Source organism: Dermacentor albipictus, chromosome 6, assembly GCF_038994185.2.
Source record: "Dermacentor albipictus isolate Rhodes 1998 colony chromosome 6, USDA_Dalb.pri_finalv2, whole genome shotgun sequence".
NCBI classification, from domain to species: Eukaryota; Metazoa; Arthropoda; class Arachnida; order Ixodida; family Ixodidae; genus Dermacentor; species Dermacentor albipictus.
This window is the reverse complement of record NC_091826.1, coordinates 93,547,457-93,564,564: the sequence shown is the minus strand read 5'-3', so window position 1 is coordinate 93,564,564 and position 17,108 is coordinate 93,547,457. Positions and strand designations below refer to the sequence as shown.

The 17,108-nt window shown below is 46.8% G+C and overlaps 1 long non-coding RNA gene across 1 annotated transcript; it reads right to left on the bottom strand.

Annotated features, from left to right (window-relative positions):
- Positions 1-9,526: 9,526 nt before the first annotated feature.
- Positions 9,527-15,195, bottom strand: LOC135907497 (uncharacterized). The gene is made up of 2 exons (XR_010566017.2): positions 14,907-15,195; positions 9,527-10,984 (listed from the first exon to the last, which is right to left on the bottom strand). It is a non-coding gene; the product is annotated as an uncharacterized lncRNA (long non-coding RNA).
- Positions 15,196-17,108: the final 1,913 nt, after the last annotated feature.

Here is a 17,108-nt window from a genome sequence, read left to right as displayed (position 1 = left end):
CGTCAGTAGCCTTTCGTATATAAAAGAACGAGTCTAGGAACTGCCTTCATTGTTGTTGCAGCGCCGCTATGGGTAGGCAAGGCATAGTTAGGACTTCCGAGGCACAGAGGAAATATGAGGAACGGCAAACGAAAAAGAAATAACAATACGACCAGCGCCGGCATGCTGTCAAAATTACCATTACTCTAAATTGCCACTACTCTAAAGCATTGAAGCATTGCATACTCCCCTCAGCACTTCGAGTGGTGGTTTACAACAGCCTGGGCAAACAGTTTCGCAGGGGTGGGATGGCGAGTGAATATTTTTTTATGTTGACGGTTTATTATTGAAATAAATGGTCTTGCAAACATACCGCTCCGTTCTAGGCTTTAACAACATTGATTTGTTTGGCGTTGTTGGAGGTTTCTTTCACGCTGCAACGTTTTTGCCATGATAACTCCAACTTTGTTTATATCCATATTCATTCCAAACAATTTTAGCTGAGAATCATCCAACGGGGGCTCTCTTAACCACTTCTGAAGTATAAAAAAAGTGGTTAGCTTTCTTTGAGAACTGACCATAATTCATGTTCTAACAATTCTTGCGGACCGATCTCGAAAATGATTTTGTCTAACGCAATGGTAAAGAAACGCATGGCGGTATGGTACCACCTTGCGGTGGTACATGTAGTACCGAGGTCATCCATGGTACATAGCGCGTGAAGTTACGGATCGACCCGGTATTGCACTACCTCTGGGATCAGCCCATATTTTTTTCCCCATGGACATCGACACGGAAAACGCCGACCAACGAGAGGATAACAGCTTCGCTCTAAAATTATGCAGATATAAAATGCCCATGTTGGGAATCTGTGAAGCAAAGCTTTCGCAACGTGGTTAATGAAATGGTAAACGTTTGTCACTTCGTTCCTGCATCTTTGGCGCATAGGTAACTATCACACGCGCACGTGGTACACGAAGATACAACGCTTATGTTGCTTTATATTTCTTTTATTGTTATTTTTCTAAGTAACGGCCGCTTCGTCACCGTTCCCCTTGGGGGTATGTGCCAAGATATAGAAATTATTATCAGCACGCGGCGATCACTTCAAAGAGCACTCAAGAACGCCTGAAAGAAGATCATCTCAAAGACGACAAATCTGATCGAATCTCTTTGCAATACGCCGTAGTGGTCATCCGTGTCTAAAGGTCAGACAGCTGACGTCGACTATAAATATACTTGCCGATTTACACCGACTAATGGGACAGGAAGTCGGGCCAATCTATTTCGAAATAAATTTTCGAAAGACTCGTTTGTGTTGTGGACCGTCTTCACCCATCCAGCCGTTCGTGAGTTTTGTTGTCCGGGCATATGTCCGAGTGGCCAGTCGAGCGGCCATTCCGCGTGCATTCCAGGAGTTCTTTCGCGATAATTTAAAGCATGCGTTTGTATATCAACGTCAAAGAAAATGACATATTCCCCAACGATAAAAAAAAATAGCATTCTTCAAAAGTAAGTATTCAGACAGCACGTCGCAGGTCTTAATTCGCAGCTATGATCGCTAAAGTAATAAAAAGAAATAATCTGCCCCCTTTCTACCCTGTGAAAGTGGAGGGACATCGAAGCTGTTGCTGACGTTATACAACTACCACCATCCCATCAGACGTTAGAAAACGTTACACAAGCACCACCAGCACCACAAGCAACATACGCCACGCGCGCACGCACGTGTGCGGAAGTGCAGCCTATGTCCTCATTCATATAGGCCCTCCGCCAAGCGCAAGTGCGTTATTGCACTAATTGAATTTCCCAAAGTAAAACACATAGAAAATTGGCAAAGTACGACTTACACACATCCTGCAGACATGATAACACCGGACTGTAATTCTAATGCACGAGAAAACATAATTTTGTTAGCGGAAACTCAAATACAAGCCCCTTTCCCAGCTCCCCTTTGACGTCTGCCTGAGTGTCCGCGGCCGCTAGGTTACGGTGCTGTTTTGTGAGTGACCTAACCTAACCTAACCGCTTCGCTGTAAAAAAAAATTATGACAACGTCAGCGCTCACCATGCAGCCATTACAAAGTAGGCGTCCTTCAGCTTGCTTTGTTGTTTAGTGTCGGTGAATTGATATTCCACTAGGCATTTGTCCATCTTCAATGAACCTCTTTCCAACTTGTGCCACTGAGTTATGGGCCACTGAGTGTGCGGCAAGCGACGGAAATACACCCAGCGTTCGCCGCCAGCGGCGCGCCACACTTTTGTCCCGAAGGCCACGCGTCGGCTTCCTGGCAGTTCCACTAGATGGTGCCGCGTGTTCAGGAAGGACCGCAAGAGAGTAGCACAGTGTCCGCGTGACGCGTTTCGCAACGTTCGCACGCACTGGCGCACCACGCGATTTGGAGAGCTACGGGCAAGCTTCGCGGCGGCAGCGCTAGATGGCGCTGAGTGTTCTTAGGGAAGTGCAAAACAGGTGTCCCGCTGCAGTACATGCCTCCCACATAGCTGGTTTCAATGGTGGCAACAGGTTGTGTCGCTATATCGTGCAGTGCTAACTCATTACCTTCGACAGTCACTGTGAGAAGAAAATCCCCAGCACATTTTTTTTTATTTTGTAAATGCCCTTGCCTAAAACAGAGCTAGCAGTTTCTAACTACTGACCGGTACTCATTTGAGAGTAATATCTATCGAGCAGAGACGAGAGAACTTGCACCGCGATAAGGTGGACCCTGCCTTGGCCAAACATCGAACATCGAAACATCGAACATCGTGTCAGGGATTTGGATAATGCATGCTGGGAAATCGATCGTGTCTATATCGTACGCTACTAACCACTGCACATTATGTCCAGCAGCGAAGTGCGCGTGGACTGGCAATTGTTCTTCAGCCATAATTGGGATTCTGAGTTCACATTGAACTCTTCTGCGTAGGCTGGTAATTCGAGTGTCTCCTAATGGAAACCTCCCTAATACTATCGTTAAGGTTTGCACGCAGCATTCACAATTGCATTAAAATCGCAAATTGCAGCCAATTTACTGGACGTGCGCAAAGCTGCTTCAGCTACTTAGTTACGCAAGGCTTAATCAGCTCATGCATTAGGAGAAAAAATAAATATATCAGAGCTGTTGCTGCTGTCATTTCTGAGTATACTGTGGTGTTGTCTTCCCGTCGACACAATTGGAGGCAGTGGTTTTATTCAATAACAATTATTTTGTTCGAATTTTTTGCATCAGGTATTGTGCATCATATAACAGTGAGGTTTAACATTCGCATGCACTTCGTGTTCCTTTCTCCTCAGTTTTGAGATAATCTTCCTAGTTCGACACTGTATTTTGAATGCACCTTGCGCAGTACCTAAGCCTGCTTCGAAATCTGCAAAGGTCTCCTGCTTCCAAGCCCGCAGGGTGCTGGAACTGAACAAGCAAAGCTGTTAGAATTGACATTTACATTTAGGTACTCGAAAAATAGCTGTGCTGCTTCGGGCGTATTCAGAGACATGCGAATTGATACAGCTAAAGTATAGAAACACATGCCTTACCGATGTGAAATCATTGCCGCGTCAAGACGTCATTATACGTTCTTTTTTCCTTTTATGTGACAAATACCACATGAAAAATGTTCTTTTAAATATGGAGCCGCGCCTTTATACCACACTCCTAATTTGGAAATGAATAATTTGAAATGCCTATTATATATTAAACTCACTTTATGCATGTTTTGCTGCTAACCATAGATATGTTAAACTTAAATTTGAAATTAAATAAAATCATGTGCCACGTCGTTCTACTTCATGGACGAAAAAATTATAAGGTCTCTTAAGATCTCCTTTAAGAGGTGAACGGCGAAAGCCTACTCTTCCTGCTCTTATCTATCGCCTCTTTCTCTTTCCCTCTTCTCTTTCTCTTATTTTAGTTGTCGTCATTACAAGCCGTCGTTAGACATTATGGTCGTATCATAGTCATTAGTAGTAATTATGGGTTATTTCTGTCATAATTAGCAGTTACTGGTCATCACTAAGTATTTTAGTCATTTGCAATCAATTGTTGTCGTTACAAGTTGTCGCTAGATATATTCGTCTTTTCATAGGGATTACTAGGTATTACAAGTCATTTCAGTCATTATTAGTCATTACTGCTCACTAGTAAGCATTTGTAGATATCTGTAATCAATTTTGGTCATTACAAGCCGTCGTTAGACTTATTGGTCGTTTCATAGTCATTAGTCGTCATTACAAGCCATTAGTAGTCGTTTTAGTCATTACTAATCATTACTAAACATTTGTAATCCATTCTGGTCATTACAAGATGTCGTTAGACAAATTGATCATTTCGGAGTCACTAGTAGTCATTACGAACTATTAGTAGTCATGATTAGTAATTACTAGTCATTATTTATGTCTGTCAATCTCCATTATAAAGGTTATCATTCACTAAATATCACTATCAATCTTTTTCCATTCTTTAATCTGTCTTCATATGGCGGGATGACGCTTCGGCGGTTACTCCGGCGGTCAGGTCTGCTGACAGAAGTTTCTCAATGATCCTAGAAAGTCTTTCGCCTTAACAAAAGGGCACCAAAGTTGGTGTACGTTCGTAATCATCGCAGTGTATCTTTTTTTTTCTTTTTTTGCGAGAGCAGCGGCGCACAATTACCACTCTGATAGGATTTACGAGACCCACGCCTTAGTCGCGCACGTTCGCGCTTTTCCAACCACAACGTTTCGTCAAGCACGGAACGAATTATGCCAAAATAGCATTTTTGCAATCGCGGGAGGAAAGTGCACCATGTACTCTGAGAGAAACATGTTTTCGTCAAAGTATGTCGACAGTCCTAAACCGTACATAATAAAAGGTGGATGTGGTGTTACGCAGCCGGTGAGAAAATGGCTCACCAATTCTGCACTCCGAACGGAAGCCGCTCTGGACAAGTTTTACGAAGCTGAACATCGCGAAATAAAGCAAGCTCTGTTCCGCAAATGACGCACGCTTTGACAGAATGGGTGATAAGTTACCGAGGCAAAACGCGCGTCTGCGCCATGTAATACACACGTGCACAAAAATGCTCGCCGAATCTCATATGCGCTCCACTGTTGCAGCGCTCCGCGAATCGAGTGTGACACTGTAACAAGGCTCTAAAGGCACAGATTTGGAAAATCATTTCTGCTGAGAAGCAACGGAAAGAACTTGCCGCGAAAACAAGGTGCCTAATCTGCTTTTTTCGGGTTCCTGTGCTGCCCTCTGAGGCACTCCGCTAGAAACATTTTGGAAAGGTGTCGGGGATATTGCCGGTTGAGTTGTGTACCGGCGCCCATGTTGAGTATGCGTCGGTTGTGCAGTTCGTGGATCGCGATTGATCATGAATGGTTTCACCGGGGCAGCATCACGTTCACCCATCAAGTATAGTGGGTGAACAGGCCCGAGAGCGCTGTTGTGGTAGCAGCGCGGCCGACGAAGGCACGCTGAGTTCCGTCTGCCGACGCGGCTGCCTTGAGTTCGTTGTCGCTGATGCCTGCGATTGCACATCGCTTTTCGCATTCATTTTACGCATTCACTAAACATTTCGCATATTCAACAAGCCTTCAAGCGCAGCCTTCCACGTGGGATTTGCCAAAGCGGTGCATTTGTTTACCTCTACAGCTTCAGATCGTTGTTAGCTTCGGTTATCGTAGAAACGGCGCCTCGCTGATGTCAAATAATCTCAAAACGTAGCAAAACATACAGACTAGTCAGTATGAGCGGCCAAGTCCCTTAAACAACTGCAACGGTGATCCAGACACACATATATTACGGGCTGTTACTACGGATTCTCGCTTTTCTTTAACGTCATCATACTTAAAGTTTGCGCGTGCTATAAAATATTATTAGAGACAGCTGTGCTCGGCATAACTATCCCGTCCCCACCTATATGCCATGTAGTACTCTCGCGAAGAGGCGCATGCCATCGCTGACTGCATTGGGAACTGAGTGAGCTTCTGCTGCTGTATCGAATGCACTGTCTGTTCTTTTCTGTTTGACGTAAAGGTAAACAATGCTGCTTAGTAATTAAGAAATGTCAGCATAACAACACACACAGACCTACCATCTACGGGAAATGCGACCGGCAGCGTTCGGGAACGGTGACCAAAGTACAAGATGTTGGCACAGCGCTGTGTCGCCACTTGCCGCTTATTGTGTACCTGCCGTGCGAAGTGAAGAGCAGTTATCAAATCGCTATAGGGCCGCAACCTAACTATAAGAGCAGTTTCCTTCGTCATGACTGCTTATTTCTGAAGTCCAGCTCCATCGGTAGCGGGTGCACGAACTCGACTGGGTGAGGCCTAACCAAAACTTTGCTCAACAGGATTAACACACTCAAACTTCACGTGCACGGCTTGAGAGGACTGAAACCCGTGCATTTCAACTTCGAAGGCATGTTGACGCATTTTGAGCGCGAATAACTATATTTACAACTAAATGAGCTGCAGCTATCGCGTTGTCGGTTCGACGGCTGATCAAGTAGGGTTCGGTCAAGCTATCACGGTCGGCACGCTGATTTTGTCGGTGCTGTCGACACGAAAGCCTGTCGCGCTATATGACACCTCGCACTCGTTGGTTGCGTCGTTTTCGGCCTGTTACGATCAAATGGTCTCAGTAACACAGTGCATAATAGTCGGCCAATCGGCGGAGTCTTGTCGGTCTCGTATCGGCCCAGTGTTACCACGCTTTAAAACAGTACATGCAGTCAGGCACGCGCTGCCTCCACCAGCAACAGTGGGCCGACGCTGCAAGAACACTGCGTCGGCAACGTGTTCTTGAAGTGTCGCCCAAGTGTAACGCACGGGTTTATCGATAAACTTGACAGCCGTCAGTGCAACGCGGCAACTACGTGGTTCACGATGTAGTCCGGATTAAGCTCTGGCCCTTTTCTGCTTCAAAGTGGAGTTGCAGTCTTACGCACGTTTTCGGCACCGCACCGACGTCGACCTACCAGCAGAGTTTCAACGTGGTATGCATGGCACGAGCGTTTGCAACAGCGCGCGTCCAAGCGCTTTTTTTTGTGTGTGTAATTTCCCCTGATATCTGGCCGCGCAACCGCGCGCGTCCCTTCCAAAACGTTTCGCCACTAATCCGATAGGGTAGGGCGCACGCGCCGAGGCGCCGGGAAAGAGGCGGATTCCGATGGGGCGTTGACGCCCACTGCGCAGCAGCAACACCAGCTGCGCGTGGACTGTAGCCGGCTGACAGCACATACAGTCATGAAATACGGTCGACTGTCGATAAATCTGCGAAATTTAGATCATTTACGCCAAGGTGCGGGACACTCCATTGAAGCAGGTCAAGGACTGATTCAGAGTGACTCTGAATGATTCTTCGTGCATCTTATAGTGAGTCACTATATCTACAAACCAATTAAATGGCCAATTATTGTACCGTATCTTTTTTATAAAAATAATGTATTCACCAGCTCGACTCAAGTGATAATTCTAGGCTGCCGAACATTAGTAAGGAGTAAAAACATGTTTCGCAATGGCTAAGCAAACGTTCCACGTCAAACCTCCCGTTAAACACGGTAGTGCCTTCACCAAAGCTGCCTACTTGGCCACGGTGGCCACATTTCGATGGGGACGATAGGGAAAAACACCGGTGTACTTAGACTTAGGTACACGTTAAAGAATCCCAGGTTGTCAAAATTAACCTAGAGTACCCCACGAAAGTGTGCCTCATAATCAGACTGTATTTTTGTCACGTAAGACCCCACAATTTAATTTTAGCGATACATTTCACTCACAAGTAAAATGAAGGCATTTAGGCAAGCAGAGGGTTAGGTTCGTCCTAAGCTTGGTATTCGTGGTCTATTCCTGGCTACGACTGCACAGACATAGCTAACTAAATGGTGTATAGAAATGTTTGCGCCGCGACTGAAGAGGCTCAAAAGACGTAGGGATTGTTTGCGCAAGACAAGGTTAATCGCAATCTACTGAATTGGTGAGCAGATGTCTACGTGTTAAGTGTGCAGGACGCAGACGGTGTTACGGCCCTTTGTGATTCGTCACATTGCTACTGCGAGAGCTAATCACAAAATCTTGGCCCCTAATTTTTTTAGCGAGATTACGGCTGTAAATGCGAAGTCAGCATATCCATTCCCAGTGGTGGACACTTATTGGACCGACCTGGCCTGGCCCACTGACGGCGCCCCACGGCGCCAGTGTAGCCTCAATGAACGAGCCCGATGGTGGAGCCAGCTGGCAAAGTGCGGGCTGTCTATAAAAAATACGTTGCAGTATACGCATATCGCCACTATCGCATTTGCCCTTCGGAACCGCCGCACGCATCCGAGTTGCCCTGTTTGCAGGCTGCTTCATCGACTCTGTTTTAGTCTATCATTTATTACAAGATGTCAAGCTCAGAGTACACTCTGACTGGATTCAGCGACTTCTTGGAGCGTCGATGCGTCACCTTCGTCAATCCTCTCCCAAGCGCGCGAGTCTGCAGCGTCTGCGGCATGGTGCCTTCCCGCTCACTGCTCCTGTCTTGCGGCCAAATTCTGTGCGTGCCATGCAGAGCGCAGATCGATGAACAGGAACCGTGCCCTTTCGACGGCAAGGACTGCCTCGCGGATAACGTCGTGCCGCAGGACTTCAAGTTGGCCGACTTGGATGAGTACAGCGTTCTCTGCCCCAACAATGACGATTGCGACTTCGCCGGTACTCTGTCCACGCTCTGTCCAGCACCTCGTCAATTGCAGCAGCGAAAAGGTAGAGTGTCCGAAGTGCAGCCAGTGCGTCGCTCGCAGCGCCGCCATTGACCACAGACGATTCTGCTCGGGAGCCGCTGGTCCAGGACAGGAGGCGAGTACAGCCGAGGCACGCACTGGCGTCATTCGAGTAGTACGAGATATCAGGAAGGGTCTCGAGACATTGATACAGCGGGCGCCCGGCGACGTCCTTGACAAGGACTATGTGACCAAGTCCATCAACTCGCTAGTGAAAAAGATCACCGTTCTTGAACGCGACTGCACAAAAGGCGAAGAAGATCCGGTGGGCAGCAGCCAAAAGCGAATGTTGCCCTCAGCCGCGGAACGGTCACTGTTCTCTGCGACACCTTACCGTGCCGCTTCCTGGCCGAACGTTCACGTCACTCTGTGCTCCTTCGACGTCCAAGGAAAACTGGAATCGTTGGAGAACAACAAAACTGACAGCATAACGCATCCTCCATCCGTGCTGGGTGGTTACTTCTTCCGGCTCGAATGCGTTCTCCATAAGGATGAGGACGGGGAATCTACTGTGTGCTTTAAGTTTTCGCTCGGCGAGGGCAAATGGGACGGCCGCTTGTCTTGGCCGTTCGAGAGAGAAGTAACAGTCTTCCTCACCCATCCCACTGATTCCGAGAGGGACATCCCGCTACCAGTGTGTCTGCCTCATAACAAGATGGTAAAGAAGCCGGCGCCTGGCACTTGGAATGAAGGGGACACTACCGAAACAGTTTCCTGGGAATATGTTGAATTCAATGGATTTGTGGATGGTGGCAGCATATACGCGAATGTGGAGCTCACTTAACCGAGTCATTCATTTGCCCTGTTTATGATCCCAGCATTTCGTTATCTTTGAAATGGGTAGCAAGGACAAAAAAAATGGCGTTACCTGCTGCATGACCTCGAAAGTGGTTTGCCTTTGCCGTGCAGGCTCACTGCTTTCTCGGAAAAAATAGCTGAAACCTAGCGTAGGGATCAACCAATTTCTTAATGCTTTAACCGCGCAAATACTGCATGCATCTGCTACGAAATTCGTTCGTAGTGCATGCCTCGGCGTCTAAGTGAATTCTTCTATAATTCGTTTTCTCTACGCTACAAAATAAAGTTCTCGTTCATCATGTGCCTGTGTATTCTTTCAAGGTGGCGCAGTGACTCCACCTGGGTCTCTTGGCTGTGACAAGTGGTTATCATAACACTCGCATGGAACAGCGTGCGATTTTATTCGCGAAAGCTTCAGTTTTTGTGATTCTCTTAAACACGTCGTCGACTAGCTCACCGGTTTGCTATTCTAACCCTTGCGACGGAGCGGCTGGGTGGCGTCGCACGTTAAAACTGGAACTCGAGAAATTCTCCACTTTCCACTCTACGTTCGCCGCGGCTTTCTCACTGCTGCTCAAGTTCACGAACATACCAGCGCGTGCGAAATAACATGGAATCTGTGAGCGCGTCCCGAACTACACTCCTGCGCCCTTTAGCGAAGCGAGCACTTTTGTTTTTGTCCGGACATGCCGTTGCGCATGTGCGTTTTGTTTTCACGCTCTCTTCCGTACACCCAGCCTTTGCCAGCGTACTGTCGGAATCGGGGAGATAGCATATTATCGCGGCAGGAAGGTGCTTTCTTTCCGGGTGGCACAGTGTGCAATGCGTTGTCACCGGTCACTGGCGCCCACACGTCATTGGCACGCGCTCGCAGAACCCGCATTATTTCGTCCTCGCTTGTACATAAGTAAAGTGGAAGCTACGCTTCAAGAGAAGGCAACACGTTCCATCACGTGTAAATTTTTTTTGTAGCAGTTGCGATCTCGTTGCCACAAGTGAAAGTCCCATCAATTTCGATGTGCTAGAGTGGAGCTCGTAACAACGCAGTTGTTTTGCGTTCTTTTTTGGAGGATCTCTCTGGCCAAACATTACACGTAACATCAACTGTTTGACAATTGACAGTTGACATCAATCAATTGACAGTTGTTTGCTTATGTTGATGTACAAATTTATGATGAAATAAATAATGTCTAATAATGTCTAATTTCTATCCAACCGCTACTTTTTGTCGCTTAGGTTAACCGGCGAGCTTTCGTTTCTTCGAATGAAAACTTGCACGTGGTGTCGAACAAGGATATTCGAAAGAGCTCTAATCAGCTTGTAACGTGAGTGCTTGCAGGCTTCCTCTTCCTTGATCTCTTAAAACGGGTGGTGGTACCGGTACGGCTCGTATCCTTTCTGTGCTTAAACGTCGACAGCACGGGACCTGGACGATCTTCAAATATAGGCGGCTCCCCTGCGAGAGAGATAACGAAAAGATGTGAAATTCTGAGCACCAGCTGAAACTCGAATAATGCCACGATTTCTCCCGAGCTACTCAAAACCCTCTGGCATACGTAGATTACCAAACACTCAGATCGATGAGCCTTCCGTCTGATGCTGGCTTCATTTCGTAAGCGCACTTCTATGTCGCAAAACAGGGGACGACACTGTACGGTGCAGAGGCGCCGTCTTGCATGTTATAAAGTGGTTGCTATGCAGGCGCAATTTGTTTGTCTGCTCTAGCACGCTGGACTATTGTTTACACGGTGGATAGCTTGCAGCCATTCAGCTTGTCGCCACCATAATTCGCCGTGCATGGACGCAGCAGGAAATCGAAAAACAAAAATTAAGAGCCATATTCCACTGTGAAAGTGGATGACCAGCGGAGCCCTGTATATATAATGATAAATATGTTGATAACAAATATGTTTGGTAAAAACAAAAAACATATACCACAATGAATTTTGTTTTTTCGGGATTCTTGTTGTTGTTTTACTAAATTCGTACTCAGTGCTTTATTTTTCATTCTTAAGCTTCTTTTGTTTACTTTCTGGATTTATTACTAGGTCACCAAGGTGACTATGGCTTTGTCATCGCTATGATATACGGCCAGTGGCTCTGTGGCGGCGCTGGAAAGGTTATTGGCCAACGTGAAGTCTATACACGACCGATGGCGCGTCGTGGGAGCACTGATGTCTGTATAACATTGAATGCCGAACCTTTCCAAAAGAAACGCCACGACCATTTTCCGCCTGGCCGAGACACGTCTACGTTGAAATCGCCCCCAATTACGACGGAAGTGGAGTCGTCAGGGGTGATACAACCAAAGGTGCATATGCTTGGCGTTTGCAGCGCGATCTTCGTCCGTATTTCGCTCCACCCACCGTCGCCACGCACATTCCCGCTTCTGTTCACGACGGTGTTCTTCGCAGGTGCGCTATTCTTCCGCAGTCCTCACAGCACGCGGCCTATGCATTGCCCGGGCGAAACGGAAGTGAGATAAGTATGCGTGGCTTGCTCAAGGTAATACCTGGCAGCGAAGTTTACGTACAAAACATGGTGGTTCATCAACGGACGGACGGATGGATGGATGGATGCGTGTGCGCGTGTGCGCATGTGTGTGCGTGTGTGTGTTATCAGCGTCCCCTTTGGAACGACGCAGTGGGTTGCGCCACCAAGCTTTTGCGATTATACTGCCTGATATTCTACCTAGGATTAAAAAATAGAAAAAGAGAAAGAAGAACACGATGAACTCCAACACCCAATTTTCCTGACCCCCCTATTGTGAACTTTTGTATTAGATTGGGAAAACTTTAATAAAAGTCCTGCAGGACGCACGTCAGCGCGCAGTGGGCGTCTCCCAAGCAGGGACCGACAGGGAGTGCCTGGCGGCCGCTGTGCGAGCCTGCTGGACGGCCCGTTGCTGGTCTTGTAGGAGCGGGCTTCGTATGGTCTTCTCCCATTTGTAACGCCTTGACGGAGACGCCTCCTCTCTCGAACGCTTTGATGGCCGGTCTCGAGTCGCTGAATACTGCCGTTCGCTTATCGTCTAGCATTTCTAGGGCTATGGCCACTTGCTCCGCCACGTCGGGATCACGTGTACGTACCGTGGCGGCGTTTAATGTCCGTTGCGAGGACGAGACCGCTACCGCGGCGAAGGCTCGGTTGCGTCGGTAGACGGCGGCGTCCATGAGAGCGACGTCGTCCGCTTTCTGGTTTATTCGTTTGAGGGACGTGGTGGCCCGAGCTAGGCGCCTGCCTCGATTGTATTACGGATGGACGTTTCGCGGAATGGGTGCGATCGTGATCAGGTCGCGGAGCTCGCGGGGAACCGGCGTAAGCTCTGGTGGATCCTGGGTGCTCAGTGCTGCTTGGCGGGACTCTCGAGTCTTCCTGCAAGCGGTTTTTGTGACCAACTGCGTGTGGCTCGAAAGAAGTGAGGTACAGCAAGACTCGTTTCTTTGTTCTATGTGGCGTTGCATGCGTAGGGATCACAACGAGGCGCGAGGGACGGGAATCGTACATTTTTTTCTTTCACCCACTGCAACTTGCGCGGTTGCTTTGCCGTGGTAAATATAAATTGATTCCAATATATGCAAGACCGCCTAGCTCATCCTCCTATAGTTCTTCTCATTACTTTTTTATTGAGATGAAATCTGAATTACGTACTTAGAATTTTGTATTTCTTGCAGCTCATGAATATTTATTTAATTGTTTTTCTGCGCTCTTCCTAATCCTCTGGTTGGCTGTCATTTGTACACACATATACCTTTTACCCTCATCGCGGCAGTTTAGTGAATATGGCGTTGTGCTGCTTAGCCCGAGGACGCGGGTTCGATGCCGACCGTGGCTTCTGCATTGCGATGATGGCAAAATGTGAAAAACGCTCCTGTACTTTGAAATAATTAGGTGCTCGTCAAAATTCCCAGGTGGTCAAAATAAATTCGGAGTCTCCCATCGTTGTACAATACTCCAATAGGCACCGAGTTTTTTTTTCAGAGCTTGTAAGGACATCAGCAAAACAGCGCACTATTTTTGATGGTTTTCATGGATTTCCTTACAACAGGCTCATCGTGCATTTTTTGAATGATGGTCACTCTTTAGCACATCGCGATACACATCCCTTTCCTGTAGAAATCACGCCTGTTCACAGCGAATTCACAAATATTGGAGAGAAGTGGTCCTTGTAGGGAAAGGAGGAAAGGCTGGCACTATCATCTGCAAGTCTTGTGGGCGCAGGGCCCAGCACCAGCAGTGGGAAGGAAATGGGAGTGAAGGAGATAGAAGGAGGGAGAAAGGTAGAGAATCGCCATGGAAACAGTGGAGCAGTCCGACCTGGATGGCCCAGTGGCATCGACCGGAGGAGTGGATTGGTGATAGACCATAGGAGGTGGCCCAGCAAAAGCGGAGTTGAGGCGGATCAGGAGGCCCGAGGTGGTGAATAGCCGTTAGGCTATTCGTTTTTGAAGAAATTTCCTTGAGTCTGGGGCTCCCATGTTCATGACAGGAAGACATCCTCTTCCCCAGTCGTAATCAGCTACCAGCCTTTCTAAGTGTCATCGAGTACCTCGACTCGTCGGGGCTCTCGGCGAGACTCTAGGAAATTTCAATATTGGAGCGAACACTGCTGAATACGACGTATAATCAACTCCTCTCGCCCGTATTATCAACATATCTTTTACTATGGGCATTGTTTCCAGGCAAGTTGAAAATTGCTTGCGTATGTCCTATCTTCAACGGAGGCAACCAAAACAAATATCCAGTTATCGTCGAGTATCAGTTCCGCCTGTTTTGTCAAAGGTATATGAAAGCGCAAGAAATGTCCGGCTGCAGGATTTTTTACAGCGAAGCGGCTAGCCAACGTCTGTCGCCCGCAAGCCATAAACTCCTCCGGCGCAACACCATGCGCATGCGCGAGAAAAAAAAAATATATAGAAAGCGCGCGATTGGCTGCGCCAGTAGTGACGTCGTTGCCCTCCGTCGCAGCCGAGAGCACTCGTAGCAGTTGTTTCTCTACGGTTCCGAAGTGGAGCCGGGGCTACCGTGGAGCCAATTGGTAGGAGCATCGCTCGCGTAATGCGAAGACGTAGGCTCATGGCCCACCTGCGACAAGTTAGTCAGCCATTTTCATTTCGATTAAGTTATAACTTATTTATATTAATTAATATGTACACGGAATTTGCCATATGTCGGCCTTGGTGGCTTTCTTTCTTATGATATATATATATATATATATATATATATATATATATATATATATATATATATATATATATATATATATATATATATATATATATAAATTGAATGCAATAGCTTGCGGATAGCTCGAGGTAGAAACCCTTAACAAACTGCAGAAGAAATCTCCTATGTGCTCCAAAAGTAGCTGCGTTTACCTCGCCAGTCAATGCCGTGATGTACGTTGACGACGTCTGCCCATATGAAGAACCCACTCTGGCGCTGGCACCTTCTTGTGGGGCCGAGATTGCTGTTGATGCCGTCGCTGTATCCCCTTCTGAAGCAGTAATCATTTTCATCGAAGACGTCGAGCATTCGTCGAAAGACAAAGTCGCTGTTGACGACTGCATTGTGGACGTCTGAAGAACTGCTGTTCTGATTATATGACTACACCTCACAACGGTAGCAGCTGATGACGGCTTGGTTAGGCGTGGTTCCTAAGGATATGGCTCAACCCACTACGGGGGATCGGCAATGAAGTGGGCGGCAGTAGGTAAGAAGAGAAGAATACTTAGATTGAATTTTGTAATTTAGAAAATGATATTAAATGAACACTAATTGTTATTGTCAATTTTCATGCTGTATTATTTTTAATTTCGATGTTAATATTCTTGTGTTCATTTCGCGGAAAGTGAAACAATGAAATTCGCATGACAGTCTCCTTGCTTCACTTACGCAATTAAATATCGCATCAAATACGTTTTTTTATTGCAGCGTCATTCTGCCGGTGCGGTGATGGAGCTCATAACTTCATTTTCCTGTAAAGTGACAATGATTCGCATCAAATGTTGCACGTTTCCACAACAGGGGCATGGGCCGAGAATCGGGCGCAAGTAGGGAAAGCACAAAAATTGAAAGTCACTATAGCATACAGCGAAAGAGGGTGAAGGTGAAAGCGAGCACGCTCAAGAGAAATATTCATTAAATTACTTGACTTTCTCATTTGAATGCGATGTTACTTCTTACTTCTTTTTTTCTCCCACAGAAGATGGCGAGTTCGAGTGCCTCAATTGATTCTACTTTAATTAACTGTGCACTACACTACACATAAGGTCATGATTCATAGTGCCTAAATAACACTGTAATAATTAACTATACCTTAATTAACGTTACCTTAACACTATAGGTCGTGGGTTGTAGCATCCTAATTAGCTCTATATTAACTTTACCTGATTAACTTCACCGTAACATGAACGGTCGTGTATTTTAGTATTTTAATTAGCTATATATTAATTAACTGTCTTAATTACCTTCACCTTATCTCCAAAGGTGGTTGGTTGCACTGCCTTATCTAACTCTCTGATAATGAAATGTGCCATAATTAACTTCGCTCTAGGACGAAAGGTCCTCGGTTTGACTCCCACCGAAGGTCGTGGATTCTAGTGCCTGAATTAACTCGATCTTAATTAACTTTGCATTTTCTTGGCATTCCGAGCACTATTGGAGCCAACGGGGGCAGAAAACGATGACGAACGTCAGAGCAGTCGCACGAGCGCGTCTCTGCGTGAGGCGAGATCACGTGACTTTCTGCACCGCACGCCACGTTTTCGAAGCCACCATCCGATGAGGCATATAAGGCTTTCGCCTTGATAATTCCAACTACATCACTTCATCAAGGACTAGAAATATTCAAAAGTGGAAACAACACAATAACGCGTAATTTAGGAGTCGGACAAGATTAAGGGAGTAAATTTTATAAAGTGGCAACTCCAGCAACAATCCGAGCATTCCTTTAGTATGTTTAGGGAGGCGGAGGTGGTTATTTGAGGCCCTACGTTGCGCTATATTTTATGGTTGGTTTACTTCCATGTCTTATTACGTACCCGTACGCGAGAACCAACCGGTACTTCGAACGCCACTTTCTCAAGGACCAGTTCAAAGCCCCGTACAGCGCCTACGACCGCCTTTGGAGGCGTAGCGCCTCAAACGACAGCGTCTCTTTGTTCCAGCAGAGGTGCAGCTTCAAGTGACAGCGTCTCACAATGGTAGTGCTCTCAAGAGAATAATGTGAGAGCACTCCCCGTACCACCGTGCTACCGTGCGGTACCACGCTGTGTACCGGTATCACCGATACCACGAGCACTATGGTGGTAGCGCTACCACATGGTGGTAGCGTTCAACCCGCGGCGGAGTTAAACTAGGGGTCAAGCACTCAGCAAAGTGAAGCAAACGGTGTATACATTTTTTTTTTGGAATCAGGCATGCAACATACAGAACATCATTTGTTTCAATAAAGAACAAGCACAAAAGAAGCATCCGAGCCACATACTTGGTGATAACTATAATGAGGTGCTCCTGATATCAATGCGAAGTACGTAGTGCTCCCCGCATACGTTTCCCGGTAAATGTCAATGTTGCGC